Source organism: Micropterus dolomieu, linkage group LG03 (assembly GCF_021292245.1).
Source record: "Micropterus dolomieu isolate WLL.071019.BEF.003 ecotype Adirondacks linkage group LG03, ASM2129224v1, whole genome shotgun sequence".
NCBI lineage: Eukaryota > Metazoa > Chordata > Actinopteri > Centrarchiformes > Centrarchidae > Micropterus > Micropterus dolomieu.
Genome location: NC_060152.1, coordinates 9,427,235 through 9,441,694, shown reverse-complemented (window position 1 = coordinate 9,441,694; position 14,460 = coordinate 9,427,235). Strand labels below are relative to the sequence as shown.

The 14,460-nt window shown below is 41.6% G+C and overlaps 1 protein-coding gene across 3 annotated transcripts in view; it reads left to right on the top strand.

The window, feature by feature from the left end:
• The window catches only part of fam110d (family with sequence similarity 110 member D), a 43,537-nt gene that overhangs the window by 16,792 nt on the left and 12,285 nt on the right, over nucleotides 1-14,460 (top strand). Inside the window, exon 1 of one of the 3 annotated variants that reach the window (XM_046044680.1) lies at nucleotides 10,121-10,201. The exons of the other annotated variants lie outside the window; for them this stretch is intronic. The gene's annotated coding sequence lies outside the window, so the exon portion shown is untranslated. Of the gene's footprint in view, nucleotides 1-10,120; nucleotides 10,202-14,460 lie in introns of those variants that run through there. 3 annotated transcript variants of the gene reach the window in all.

Below are 14,460 nucleotides of genomic sequence, written 5' to 3'. Positions count from 1 at the left end.
TGTTTGCCTATGTGCAGAAGCATATTTCAGCTTTGACTCATGTCAGTTGAGCCCTGTGCAGTCAGTTTATTGGAAGTAGTAGTTTAAAGATTACTGTGACTTTATTTCTTTCCTAAAAACAAATAATCTTGGTAATGTTAGAAGAAGATTCCTACTGGAATCACTGCACTACACAATATACTACACAATTAAACCACTGGTCAAGCTGAGTGTTTTGTTGATTTACCTCTGCCTATAAGCACTGTCAAACTTCCCCTTTATGTTAATAACTCTACACTGGGCAGTGGTCCCTGTGATGGTCACATAAAAGGTGCAGTGTGTCAGACCCTGGTGTCAAAAGCAGTTGTGTCCAGTTTAATGGAGACTCCTTGATTTAATGACCATGTGACATTTGGCATGGGAGTACCCTGAGGTTATCCATGGCTGGAGCCAGACTGTGCATATGCCAATTTGGCCTCTTAACACTCAGTCTTCTCTATGCCCCCCTCAGGGAAGCTTGGACTGGTCCACAAACGGCTGATTAGGGGGTACTAAAGCTTCCTGCAAGAGCCCTAGCAGATCAAAGAGCAGAGGGCGGTGGGCAACTCAATCCAAAGACCCAGGCCAATCAAAGTTAAATTCAGGATAAGCCTCCAGGTTTCACCATTGGCCAATAGCTGTAGACAATGTGATTTTGATTAAGGTTGATGGCACTGGGAAAATCCATTCTCTTTGAAACTCCACAGGGTTAAAAGCTAAGACCACCTCTGTGACTGACAGCCATGAAACATGGGAGCTCAGACTGCCAGCATCAGGGCGACATTTGCCAAAGCACAGAATCAAACATCTGTGAGCATGGTGAGCTCTTGCAAGGTTACGCACAGTACTGGGACACATTATGAAGAGCTCTCCTCTATGTACCCACATGTGGGGGCTGAACAAGTTAACATGAAACATTCACCGTCGTTTCAAGCGACTGTAAATTCGTTTGCCCTCCGGGCCACAAACTCATTAGAGACAAACAGACATTCTCTCAATAGAATTAACATCATAAAAAGTTGTAAATTCAGATTGTGTGTTTGATAAATGGCTGCCATTTCAAATCAAGCTCTTCCAAATAGATGAGTTCGACATTAAAGAGCTTCATATACATACCCTTGGCCTTAACCATGACTGGTTTCATGGTCATTTAGACACTGGTTGAAATACAACTCACATTTTGGCAAAGTTGCTGGTTGATTGTTACTGTCCTTGTCAAAAAGGCAACGAACTCTTTGGCACCTGGGTGTGAAGCCTTTGGCCTGGCAGCAAGCTGCTGCACTCCAACCCTCATTAACTGGAGCACCATTTGGTGAACACATGGCTGATCCAAACAGTTGCAAGACCCCATCAATTAAAATTTGAACCATGTTTAACTATACCACACATTTCAAATTATATCATAACGCTTTCTTGCTGTCTTTAATACCAAAACACTTGCGTATGCGGAGTTCTGATCCAAATGATCTGTTAAAGTTTAAATCAACTTCATGAAAGAACTACTTGTGTGAACCTAAATAGGAAAAACAAGAGACGAGCAAACTGCGGCACGCCTCACGTCCCTACAAGATATGTCCACTTAGTCTCATGTTTTGGGACAAGATAGGTGTTGACAAGCATCAGTGTATCCACATCCTACCACCCTGCTGTTCAAAAAGCTACACAAGGTAAATGTGAACCCATGCATGTTCCCACAGACGGGGACCCCAACCTGGTAAAAGGTCTGTGTCTCCTGTTGAGGGACAAGCAGAGAGGAAGGCTGAACTTCAATCCCTGAGGGGACAATAGGGCCTGTCACAGGGCTACTTAACCTGCTCAACACCTCTGCCACAGAAAAGTGATGAGAATTTTGTCTTCCTGAAAGGGATGCGGATAAATCAGAGAAAACCATTGGACCACAGAGAGACGGACAACATCCTCTTTCAGTCAACTTCATCCAAGGGTGAATTACAACAGGAAAAGCTGTTGAGGCATGACTCTCCTTAGATGAGGCTTTGTTTAGCTTGTTCGCTAACTGTGGGATTTAGGCTCAATCTGCAAACCATCTCTCCCAGATGACCGTATCATGCTTGGCGTAGCTCATTAGCTAGCATACATAGCCATACATCACCAGGCAACCAGAATACATGTGGAAACCATTTTGATTTCACCTGGTCCCTCTGCTGTAGGGGTTCAGGCGGAAGTGGCCTGTAGGATGTAGAGCGCTCCTTAATGATGCTAATGGGTGGTGTAGATGTAGAATAGGCCCAGGTTTATAGATTTGAGTGGAAAGTTGTAAGTTTTGCAGACTGAGGCGTTTGGCCTGTATGGAGAGCCACATCTGTTCTGTGCCAGCTGTTTGACAGATTCTTTTGGAGTGCATGGGCAGGCTATGATCAAGACCTTTGAAGTCTTTAGCTTCCAGTAAGCGCTGACTGTCCAGATTAATCCTCCATTACAGTCTGAGTATCTTCCAACAACAAGCGAAATGGGAAAAACACATGATCTTTCCAATAGTCTATAGCCTGAAAAGTGAGAAATGTGAATTGCAAGGTAAAAAATGTGCTGTCCCAGTTCCATTGACAGCGAGATCATTAGATGAGAAAATATGGCATGATAATTCAGATGCATTCAAAAGCCAACACCAATACTAATTTATGAGATGTTTAAGTGTTTGTACTTAATCTCTCTTTAGCTGGAATTAGTATCTTATTCAATTAATGACAAATTTTCACAGCGGGAAAAAAATATCTAAAATCCATACAAACCTCTCACTCCTGTAGCATAAACTCTAGATATCAGTCAACTGTGGCTAAATATAGTCCCTCTATGTCACACAGATTTTGGCAAAACAAAGACTATCTATCAACAAATCTATTTATCTCACTTTTTCTGAGCTTTTTGATATTTTTTATGTGTTAAAACAAGGGTCTTGTTTGTAAATTTGTAAGATTGTAAAGCCATTTAAGGCAAGGTTGTGATTTTATGCTAGCCTATGTGAATAAAAATGACTTGCCTTGACTAGTGAAAACAACTTGGAATCCATAATAACCAACATTAATTACGTAATATGTTTCACATTCACGTCTCTGTTCTGTGTTTTATCTGGCTGAAAGTTTAAACTGACCACAGCTGCTGTTGTTTGTGATGGATCAAAACACAAAAAAACTTTTTAAAGCCATCTTTCAAGCCTACATGAGGTGAGTATTTGTATATCTCAAATGTTTGACTTTGGGTGGCATATCACTTTAATATCAAGCCAGCATACATAGAAGGGTTCTTACACTAAAATCACAACCTCCTCATTTTTGTCTTGTTCCAACAAACAGCCCGATGTTTACAGTGTTCATTATTATTGCAGGTGGCAGAGCTGCCATCTAGACATGACAACCTCTCCAGCCATCCAGCTGACAGACACTGACCCACATACAAAAACTAATCCCCTACTTTCCAGTGTTTGTTTTCATAGAAAGCCTGAATGTGTTGGTTTGGGTCGATTATGTGGAGACCTCTTGGCTGACTGACCTCTAAGTCTGGCTGCAGTGTGCATTTCATAATGCCAGCTCCTTCTCTTCAACGTCTGGTATTGTTTCACCACAGGAAAGATGTTCTGCCAAAGGATATGAATCCCTGAGCCAAGATGAAATACCCAGAGAATGTCTCCTGATGTGATGAGATCTTTTCTCTGTTCTCACACAAATATTGATCTTTAATATTAGAAAATATTACACACACAGCATTCCTGCCATTGTCATCATACACTTTGGATGCCCATCATATTATGTTTTCTTCATGAAACAATAAGAGCTGTAAGCCTCCAGAGACATGCCAGCAGATGGCTCCGATCCACAACACAGCATTTCACATCTTGCCTGGATTCAACAGCAATGCAGGCATCAATCAGAGCTGTGGCATGTTGCAGCTAAAATAAAACAATGCTTCATACATCCAAGCAACTGTGGCGCTGGGTCAACAACTCTGACATATTTAGGACTTTGCGAACATCTTTCTCCCTTTTTTTGTTTCTTTTTCCTTCTTCTTTTTTGATTAAGATTGTGCAAACTAAAACAAAACAATGTAGGGGCATGCTGTTCCTCCAACAGATTTAAAATGAAAACAAAAGGCGCCGTCACTGGCAGGAGTTTAGTGGTGAGAGGGGTAAAGGTCAGCACAAAGGGCAAAATAAATGGAGGTAGACACACCTGTGTGAGCATGTTTAGGTAAACCAACAGGTCTGGGCTTTAACAGATCAATGTGGGAGATCTTGTAGTTGATAAAAGCTTCTAGATCCACATGTATTGGAGTCAACTGTCTCCTAGGAATTATGTACTTATACTTGCATTTGCACATTTGTTTCGTAAGACATTTAATGCTGCGTGGATCACATTTATGGTTATTTTGAGGCAACTGAAAGCACTTGATAAAAGTTAGAGAAAGTCCAGGAAAGATCTTGGTTAGGTATTAATATAGGTCAACGCTGACTCAAGCACGAGACAGCATGTATTAACTTTTTTTTAAATATCTAACCAAAAACCATGAGCTTTCCCTGTATTTATGTTTTTTTCTTTTGGCCACAGGGGAACAAGCTGTAAACACAACACTAACAACTGTGTTAGCAAACAGCTGCCTATTTATACATCCAGCAGACACAGAGCAACATTAGCAACATATTTATTTAGAGTCGTGTTTCTGGCCACTTGGTGAATTTATGTCCAGCAGTCATGCTCCTTTTAGCTCTGTTTTGGTCTCCAACCCTTAAAGGAAATATGTGGCTCTTTAGCTGAGTCATTATGTTTACCAGCTAACTGTGTCTGCCTGCCATTTGGTACTGGGCTTGTGGCGTACTGTGGGTTTTTAGAGTTTGTTTTTCGAGTGAACCAAAACAGTAAAATTGCGGACAGTAAAACCAAAACAATCAGCTGAAAGATGTTATAATACTCCAAAGAGTCGAGAATAAAATAGCAGTTGGGTGATATTTCTCTTTGGGTTCATCTACAGGATTCATCACATTACACATAGTCATCTGATCCATTATTAATATAAAAAAAAAAAATAGTGCAGCTTTAACCAAGTGATTTGGTAGCTGTGCCAAAGTGTCAGAGTCCTTGTAAGGAGAAATGTCCACTTAACTTCCTCTTCTCTGTGACTTCATAAATAGGCCACACTCCCTGGAGATTCTTAGCCAGTTAGAATAACTTCAAAGCAAATTACACTATAAACAAACAAGGGAAAATTGTGCCCGGGAGAGACAACGATGCCTATACAGGAAAAAATAATTACCCTCCTCTTTTCACTCCATTCACAATAAAACCCGAGAAGCATTTTTCATTCCGTCAAGTTTGAGGCAGTCGATACCACAACAAGTTAACATGCCCCAGGCCCCTTATTGTCAAAGTTCACCTGCACAGTGCTACTACATAAAAGGGTACCTGATTACCCCTGTGTTTCCCAATAGCCACCACATGGCTCACAAGGCCGTCATCAGCTACAGAGAAATGCCAACAAATGGTCCAAGATGGACTGGGGCAAGAAGCTGGCCACAGTACAGCTTCCTCTCGTTGAAGTGTCATTAATCCTCAAGCTTGTGTTTGTGTGAATGTGTGTGTGTGTGTGTCTGTGCTCTTTTGTGATGACCAATTTGAATCTGTTGAATGTGAGGACAATTTGACTAGACTATCTGTGAGTCAAGTGATCAGTGTTGTGATATTCTATGTTTTTCTTATTTAACAAATCTCATGAAAAGACCAAAACCAACAATTGCTTTCTGCCTTCATCATTTGTGGCCCCATGCCCACTGGTTCCTACTGAAGATAAATATTTAAAATCAGCTCAAATATATTTTTCCAATTCACACACACAGGCCCTCACAAACCCCTCAAACAAGTCATCCCACTTCTGACACCAAATGGAGATTTAAACCAGGGTCTACATGGTGCCAAACGTGCAACTTGACCACAACACCAAAGAGCCTTACAAAGGTAGGAAAGAAACTTACAGCCCCCCGGTTAGTGTTATAGAAACAAAAGGATGGCAAAGAAAAGAAGAGATATAAAAAGAAGCAAAACAAAAGTAAATAACGCAGCGGAGGAGACAGAGACTGTGGAGACAGCTCTAAAGCTGAGTAATGAGATGTGGTTTGATGCTGAACTCTGAATGTGGCTGTTTTCTTGTTACTATCTTGGTGAAATTGAGCTAAGCAAGCTACACTATTGGCCGATGCCACATTTGAAGATTAGCAGTGTTATTTTGATTGACTCAGCAGTTTGGTAGAAATGTGGTTATTCTTGTCCTGCGCTTTTTTATATAACTGATGAGATTATGGACATAGTAGTAGACTGATGTTGATTGGTTCACTATATTGTAAACACTTATATTACTTACATTACAGTATTACTGTTATGAGATGAGGCAAGACTGAAAGCTATTCATTTTTGAGGACATTGGACAAAGTTTATTGCACATGTCTAACTGTACACAATCCTGAACAGTGTCATCACTGCATTTAGTAAAACATGCAGTTCTTGCACAATACTGCCCCCAATATGGATCATGTGACCAGGAATTACACATTGCACTTAAAATAGCTCTCTAATTAAGTATTGACCCCTCAAACATGCTCGGAATAGTCTCAATATCTAAATCTCAAATTAGTCCTCACAAAGATAGTACAAGAGAATTCAAACATTTCCTGTTGACGATCCTTATTAATATACATGCGGAAATGTATGTGTGCATGTGTGTTCTACCCTGTAGCCCCTAGTCCCTAAATGGAAATATCCATCCATCCATCCATCGTCGACCGCTTATCCTGCGTACAGGGTCGCGGGGGGCTGGAGCCAATCCAAGCTGACATCAGGCGAAAGGCGGGGTACACCCTGGACAGGTTGCCAGTCCATCGCAGGGCCACACATAGACAGACAACCACTCACACTCACATTCACACCTAAGGACAATTTTGGAGACACCAATTAACCTAGCCTGCATGTCTTTGGATGGTGGGAAGCCGGAGCACCCGGAGAGAACCCACGCGGACACGGGGAGAACATGCAAACTCCACACAGAAAGACCGGGGAAATATCCATATTTAACAAAAAAAAAAAAGGATTATTTAGAGATTAAAGCATACATAACTGTCATTTTTTTTGAAAGATGCCCAGCCATCATGGAAAGACATCAAGTACATGAAAACTCTGACAACCCCACTTCTAACATTTCCCTGATTTTTTGTGGGTATCCAATTCCCTGGTGTTAGATAACATTTGTAAACAGGAGCTGCATGGAGGGGCCTTCAGCCTTGTCCCTGAGGAAACTGCTTTAAAGAAGGCTTATGGCAAAATGCTGAGCTATTTCAATAAGAAGATGTAAAAAGTATTTTAAATGGGCACAGCTCTGCCCATCAATCTCTTGCCAGACTACATACATGAGGAGTGTTGTTAACTTCTGTTGCTTAATACCATATGTCATAAACTGCTTTTGTGAGTCACGTGAAAAAGATATTAACATTTTAACAAATATCATTCTTAAATGTGAACTGAGAGAGACTTGCCCTGAAAAAAGGTTGATGTACACTGCAAAAGTGCTATCTTTTCCAGTTATTATTGACTTTTCTTTACAGCATGTTTACCCAGTCTAATATCTCATAAGTTAAAACACTGCATATCCTTTTGGATGCTGCGTGTAACCCTGTTGTCTCCCTCACCCTCTCAGTACGTGATCTTTCACAGCTTTTACAGGATTATCACCCCACGAGTTAACAGGGTCTTAAACAGCTGACTGGCACCAGGTATCATGCTAGGAATAAGCCTCCTGCTACATTGACCCACATAGCAGCAGAGAGAGACAGAACTATCTACACAGGAAGTGTCCTCCGGCGGGCAAATATGGCGTCAAACGAGGTTGAGGTCGCTTGCCACCTCGCACGCAGTGCTCAGCAGGAAGTGTGGCTTCCTTGAGTCGTGGCTGTGAGGGCAGAGGTCAGGGAACGGGATCAGCAGATTGTGTTTCCTCACCCAGATGTGGCAGAGGACAGGCACGGCTCCAGTCTGGAGGTGCCCCAAATGTAGCGTGACTGCCTTCTCAGTTCTCCAGAAACAGGAAACTTCTATTTTGAGAAATGCCATAATACAGGAGTGCATTGATCTATTTTCTAAAACCTGTATTCTTTCAAGGCTTTGCTGAGCATGCTTGCTATTTTCAAACTTCCCATCTAGACACTTTTCCTGTGAACTACAGAGCTGCTTCACAGGAGTAGGTTTGGCCAGTTAAGTGTGAAATGTTCGTCAGAGTCATGACAGCAGAAGGAGGAAAAGAGTGCATGTGTGTGTATGATGTCTGCACTATGTATGTATCATGTGAGCCTTAGCATGTCGTTGCTTTGGAGCGTGTTTATATTCTCGGTAAAATATTTCCAGTGGCTCTGTGTGCGCTGTGCTTCCTCAATCGTCTGTCTTCCATGTCAAGAGTGATGAGCTTGGGAATGAGAAACAGGTGTGTGTGAAATGTGTGGATCACTCCTTTATCTCAGCCTTTCTCTCCCGACCTCTCTGAGCCAGTCGTGCTGAGCTGTGTGGGGATGAAGGGAGGAGGGTGAGCAGAGAAAACACAGAAGGAGAGAGGATACTGTTGAAAAACAAGCAACATACTACTGCAAAATATGCTGTTTATTCTGTGCTTTCAATCACGTACTGAGAACAACAGCACGGTGACATTATGGTGTTATTTCATCGAGAATTCCCCAAAGCTAATTATTAAATCATTTTCATTAAGAAAAAGTACAATAAGTAGAGGACAAGAAATAAAAACATCACAAAACTCACATCAAAATAAATCATGTGAATGGACTACGAGGCTTGGGAAAAGGAATATATAAATAAATAAACAAACATTTAATCAAACTGCATCACATGTGACTTTATCAACAACAAAGGGTGTAAAGCTGCTCACATCATGTGTGAGAAACCTAAAAGTCATCTAAGATAATGTGTGAAGTGCACGGTTAAGATTCATTAATCAGCAGCAGGAGAACAATACTGATTAAAACGCAGTCAATCAATCAATACACTGGATTGACTAATTAGTTAACAAGCTACAACCAATGAATAAACTACTCAGTAAGCATAGCAACTAATTCATTTAATAATCAATTCGAAAATAAAATAAAAAATAACACTAGTGTTAGCAGAGTTGTTCAACGATTCTGGCCTGCGCACCAATTACTAAGCTATAAATAATGACGGAGGAATAAAGCACGGTGGGGCATCAGGGCTTGTGCCAGAACTCTCACTTCAGGAGAAAACTTCATTGTCAGATACACATCCCATGTCACATGTCAATCTCAGCACATCTTATTGGTTGTTGGCATTGCTCATCACACAAGACCTGTATTAACACACTGAGAGCACATTTGTTTCTAATATGTCAACAATTAGTGAAGTTAAAACTGCCAGTTTGTTGACACAATCTGTCTAATACTTTGGTTTCTGATCAAATACTTGTACCAGCTGTAGGCTAGTTTGGTGAAAGCAAATCATTGCATTGCATCACCGTGACTAAGAATAGCCTCACAAAGCTGATAGCAGAGCTGTAGACTGTTTTCAGTGCAAGTAAACTTTTCAGAAGGCTAGCTACCACTTACAGGCATCCTCTAAAGTTTGCTTCAGTCGTTCTTGTTTTCCCCCAGAAAATAAGCGGTACCAGTGAACACCCTCCCCCAACTGTAGCCTACCCCTATAGGCGAATTAAAGGATATAGCAACACAGAAACCCCAAATTCTACAAAGGATTAATAGGTATTTCTTAAATATTAATAAAAAATACATGTACTCTATGTCCTATTTCATTCACACATAGCGGATACTGTAATGTTTATGAAGCTAAATAACTTATTATGTTAAATTTGACACTGTACTCTTGCCCTAATCCAAAGACCCCCTTACGGCTCCACTCAGCTCCCTGCATGCTACACAGGAGTCAATTTACACGGCCTCATACCTGCCCCCCCTCGCCCCTTCCCCCTCCGCTGTAGGGAGGTCGGGAGTCCCTCTTTATCGCGCTGCTGCCATGCAGCGGTCCCTTCAGTGTGCCAGCTGTCCGCGCAGAGCGCAGAGCGCAGCGCCACGGTGAAGCAGACCGTCTGTCACAGGGAGGATCTCCACACCTTTACAGGATTTGAAAAACAACCAGAGTGGATAAACTGAGCGAAACAGGTGAGCAAGGAGCTGACTGTATTTTTTAATGGTTTCGTTATAAGCAGATGTGTGAGTCGAGATTGATTTATTTTGTGAAGTTTTCCGGGTACCGATCATGTTCGATTCGGGAATGAATGGATTCATACGATCGGTGATTTTGCGAGTAGTGTTATTTTGACTTCTCGTTCTGTTTTTAACATGTGGCAGCGTTGTTTTACAGCTTTACACGAGAAAGACTGGCATGGGCTGATCAGGCATTAACTGAATCATATTTACAGCTGGATTATTTTTGTAGCTACTGCTGGACAAAAAACAAAAGCCTCGTAACTGAAAAAAGACCATATGTGGCACACTATGTGGCACAGAATAGCTGTGGCACTCACTGGTCATTGATCCAATGGTAGGCTACATGGTATAAAATCACTATTATTAAATATGAGTTAAATCCTAAATTGGATAAATATGTACACCAAAGAAGAGTACACGTGTCTGACATTTTAAATTTTACTGCGTGATTACTTGAGTTTATATTCTTTAGAGTCACGACTGAGATCTTTATGGTGTGTTTATGGCTGATGTATGGCAGTATGTCTGTGAGGGATGAATGTCAAGCTTTTTGTAGGTGGATAATCCATAAACAACAGACCAAGCTTATGTGTCAACCCCAAACAGTTTTTGAGAACTTAATGCAGCAATTCATCATCTACCATGTAAACCTATATGTAGGCTCTCTGGTTTATCTCAGCCTTGAAGTCCAGTCAGTAATAGCTGCATGGTATGGAGGGGGTGAGAGGGAGAGAGATGACTGACCACTGAGCCCTGATTAAAGCAGATACAGTTGACCTGAGGCACCAGGTTTATCCCTTCCTAACTCTGCTCTACACTATTTACATCTGGATGAAATCAGGGGAACGGCACAAATGAGGCTCTGGCTTCCAAACATCTAATCAGGGAAGAAACATTTTGTAAGCTTCAACTAAATTAAGCATTTTCCTACCAGTCAGTTAATTCATGACAAATACATGTTCCGTTTTGTAGTCAGCTATGCGAATTAAAACAAGCATACTCATTATAAAGCCAGTGTTACCTGAGAACTTACAAAAGAACAAAAGTAAGTTGGAGACCTGAGGGGTCATACTGCAACACACTCACTCTAAAACTTAAAAGACTGGTAAGACTGTGTCCTCCAAGGAGACAATCACGTACCCCTAGGGTCAACTTCACCTTGACCCAATCGCTCCCCTAACTCTCTATTCATATGTTTAAAGCTCATGCGTCCTGAGTTGGCTTGATCAGTGTGGGGTCAGAAGCATAAACAAACTTTTTTAGCTAGACTAAACAGACCACACATACCTTATAAACACATTCACCCTGAGATTCATAGGTGAGTGTTGGTTTGGCCGGCGTGCAGCAGCAGGAGGTTTAATTCATGCTTTTCTTGATGCAGATCATGAACTGGCAGTGAGGAAGCTTTCCAGAGGGGGGGTGGTCTTTCAGTTCACTGCATGAGTCAATGTAACTGACAAAATGTTGGCTTAAAAAGATGAACTAATACAAGATAAACACATTGCTTTTGTCATAGTTTGGGGTGTAATCCCCCTCAAGGAACTTGGTAAAATGAATGTGGTGTATGCATGGCATAAGGAATTGTTAGGAGGTAGATTCAGGTCTACTTTTCCTTGATTCAACTTTTGTTTTTCTTGAAAGTTTAAGCCCACAAATCTGACCTGGCATGCATCCCTGCCTGAAAGCAACAGTGAGTCATAGGTCATAAACACCATCAATCCTTCATATTGTTCATGTTTAAACGCAGGATACTAACATCTCTCCGACTGAATACCTACCTGCAAAATTACAGTGTCAAGCAGACGACTCGTAAACAGTCTCCTTTTTTCTCTCCAAATTCATGTGGCAGTGCGCTAATTTTTCCAGCTGAAATACGGCTGCATCTGTGTTGGATGCTGATCCCAGCGGAGCAGACGAGAATGCTTCCTCCCGTAACAGAGCAGAGAGCCCAGGGGCACCCAACGTAGAGCTGCTCGCTGCAGTCTCCGTCTGGGGTGTTGACAGGAGGCCTGACATCATTAACATGACTAAATGAAATGTAATTTGGGTCTTTGCCTTCCTGCTCGCCTCGTAGTACCAGCAGGGACATTGATGATGATTGTGTTGATGGTGCAACACTTCAGAAAGCCTGCAGAATCACATTGATTTTGTGACTTTTGAGACAATAAACTGGGATGTAATAGTACACCAGGATTTTTTCTTAGTGTTTTATTTTCCAATTTTCTCCCTCTTTTGGTTTATACTTGACGCTGTTTTTTGAGGCTCTACAAGTGTATAATCTTATTCGTTTGAGCCACATCAGTGCTGAATGCAGCGATCGAGCAGAAGCCACAGGATTTTTCATGATTTTAGTTCACAAACTTATGTGTTTCTCATCACTTCAAGCTGCACCACAGTCACATTCGAGGCATGGTTTTGCTTTCCTGCAGAGCCCTTTTAAGACTTTGTGATAATACATTTTCTATTAAGAGGCACGTCAAACACTTGTTCTGTTTAATCCTTGTTTTGTTGCATGGCTGCATGTTAAGACCCCCAAGTTATGGCGGGAAGCTCGAGTTTCTAATTAGAGGGGAAAATGTACCCTGCTAATGACATCATCTTCCCCCTGGCACTGTGTTAAAGGAGTGTGTGAGTGTGTGTGTGTGTTGCTAAACAGCAGCTGGTTTTAGACGTTCACAAAAGTGTGAGACTTCAAACACTCAAACTGTCAGGCTTATAATTTAGCTTTATTGCTCCTCGTCACATAGTTTGGGCCATTGTGCCAATGGTCTCTGGGAACTTCCTCGCCAAACGTTTTCAGGAAGAAGTGTTTGAAAAAGAGGAAGAACCTGTCAAAAACATCACATCTTCCAGCGGGAAAACAACATACTCAGTCAGGCACCTTATGGTAAATAAACATGCACTCCTAAAAAGTACTGTTGGCTGAAACGAGAAGTAAAACCTACCATTTAGTATTTCTTCTGTTTTGTAAACAGTGTGGAATCCTATTATCTGAAGTGATAATTTGATGAGCAAAGACAGATTTTTCAAAATGGATGAGTCCAAGTATGTAGCTTTTTGGAGTGAACCCTACTTTCTGGCTTATCTTTTAAGATTTATGTTGCTGCTCTTGAGTGTCTTCAGATGTCTTTGAATATCTTTTAACTTGCTAGCAGAAATCCAAATTTGCGCCAAATGTTTGTATCCACCTTTTGAACTGATATGATCATTATCATAATCGGTCTAGCCATTTCGTCAGGCCTGAAGTCGGTGTCTGCTCTTGCATCACTCACTTCTCCATGGGCTCATAACTCAATCCATAATTAATGGTGGGCAACAAAATCATGAAACATGATCTGACAGATCTCCATCTTCTGACAGTCCCCTGTGTGTGGGTGACAGCTGTGAGAGCAGGCCTTCTCTCCGTTGCTCCAACATCCCCGTAATTGTTCACAGTCCGACCGAGCGCCTCTGCAGCTCTGCCACATCCCATCACACTCAGCCGTGCCGCACTGTGTCCGCTCAACCATGAGGCAGATGACACAGGTCTGGACATTCCCTTCGACACAGGAGGGGGCCGTTGATGCAGCTCCACGAATTCTTCCGGCTCCTCCAGATGTTTCTGATTCTGACAGGAGCAAGGGAGGAGAGGAAGGGACGAGTGACGAACGGTGGGGTCTCTTTCCGTGGCACTCGGGGTGTTGTTTGTGGGAAGGAGGTCGGTCGATGGGTAATGAGAGAGGACAGCTGGCAGGTTCAACGGAGGTTAACAGCTAAGCGTAGATGGCAGCGAGGAAAAACAGAAGATCTCATTCGAAGGTCTTTGTGTGAGAGACTTTTTGTGATTCTTTTCTTTTAGTCTGGATGTTTTGGGAGAAGTCTGAAAATCTACTTTGTGAATCAGCTTTTTACTTGAACATGCATTTTTGTTTTGCCAACCTTTTAGTTATTTTACACAAGAGATTTCTGTATTTCTGTTTTTGTCCTTGCGTTTCTCACTGGTTTGAAGTTGACAGGACTCAAAAAAAGACATTTCTATTTCTGCACCAAACGGGATTCAGCACCATTTGAATCAAAGCATGATGACATCTGTAGGTTTCATTGCTTGTGTTTTCAGCTCTGTCAATCAAACCTCACCTACACATTCCCGATTAAGAAGATTAGCTAGAGTTTTTTAAACTAAGGGTGTTTTTTTCCAAGCTTTAACTTGAGTGTTATTTATTTCGTCATTG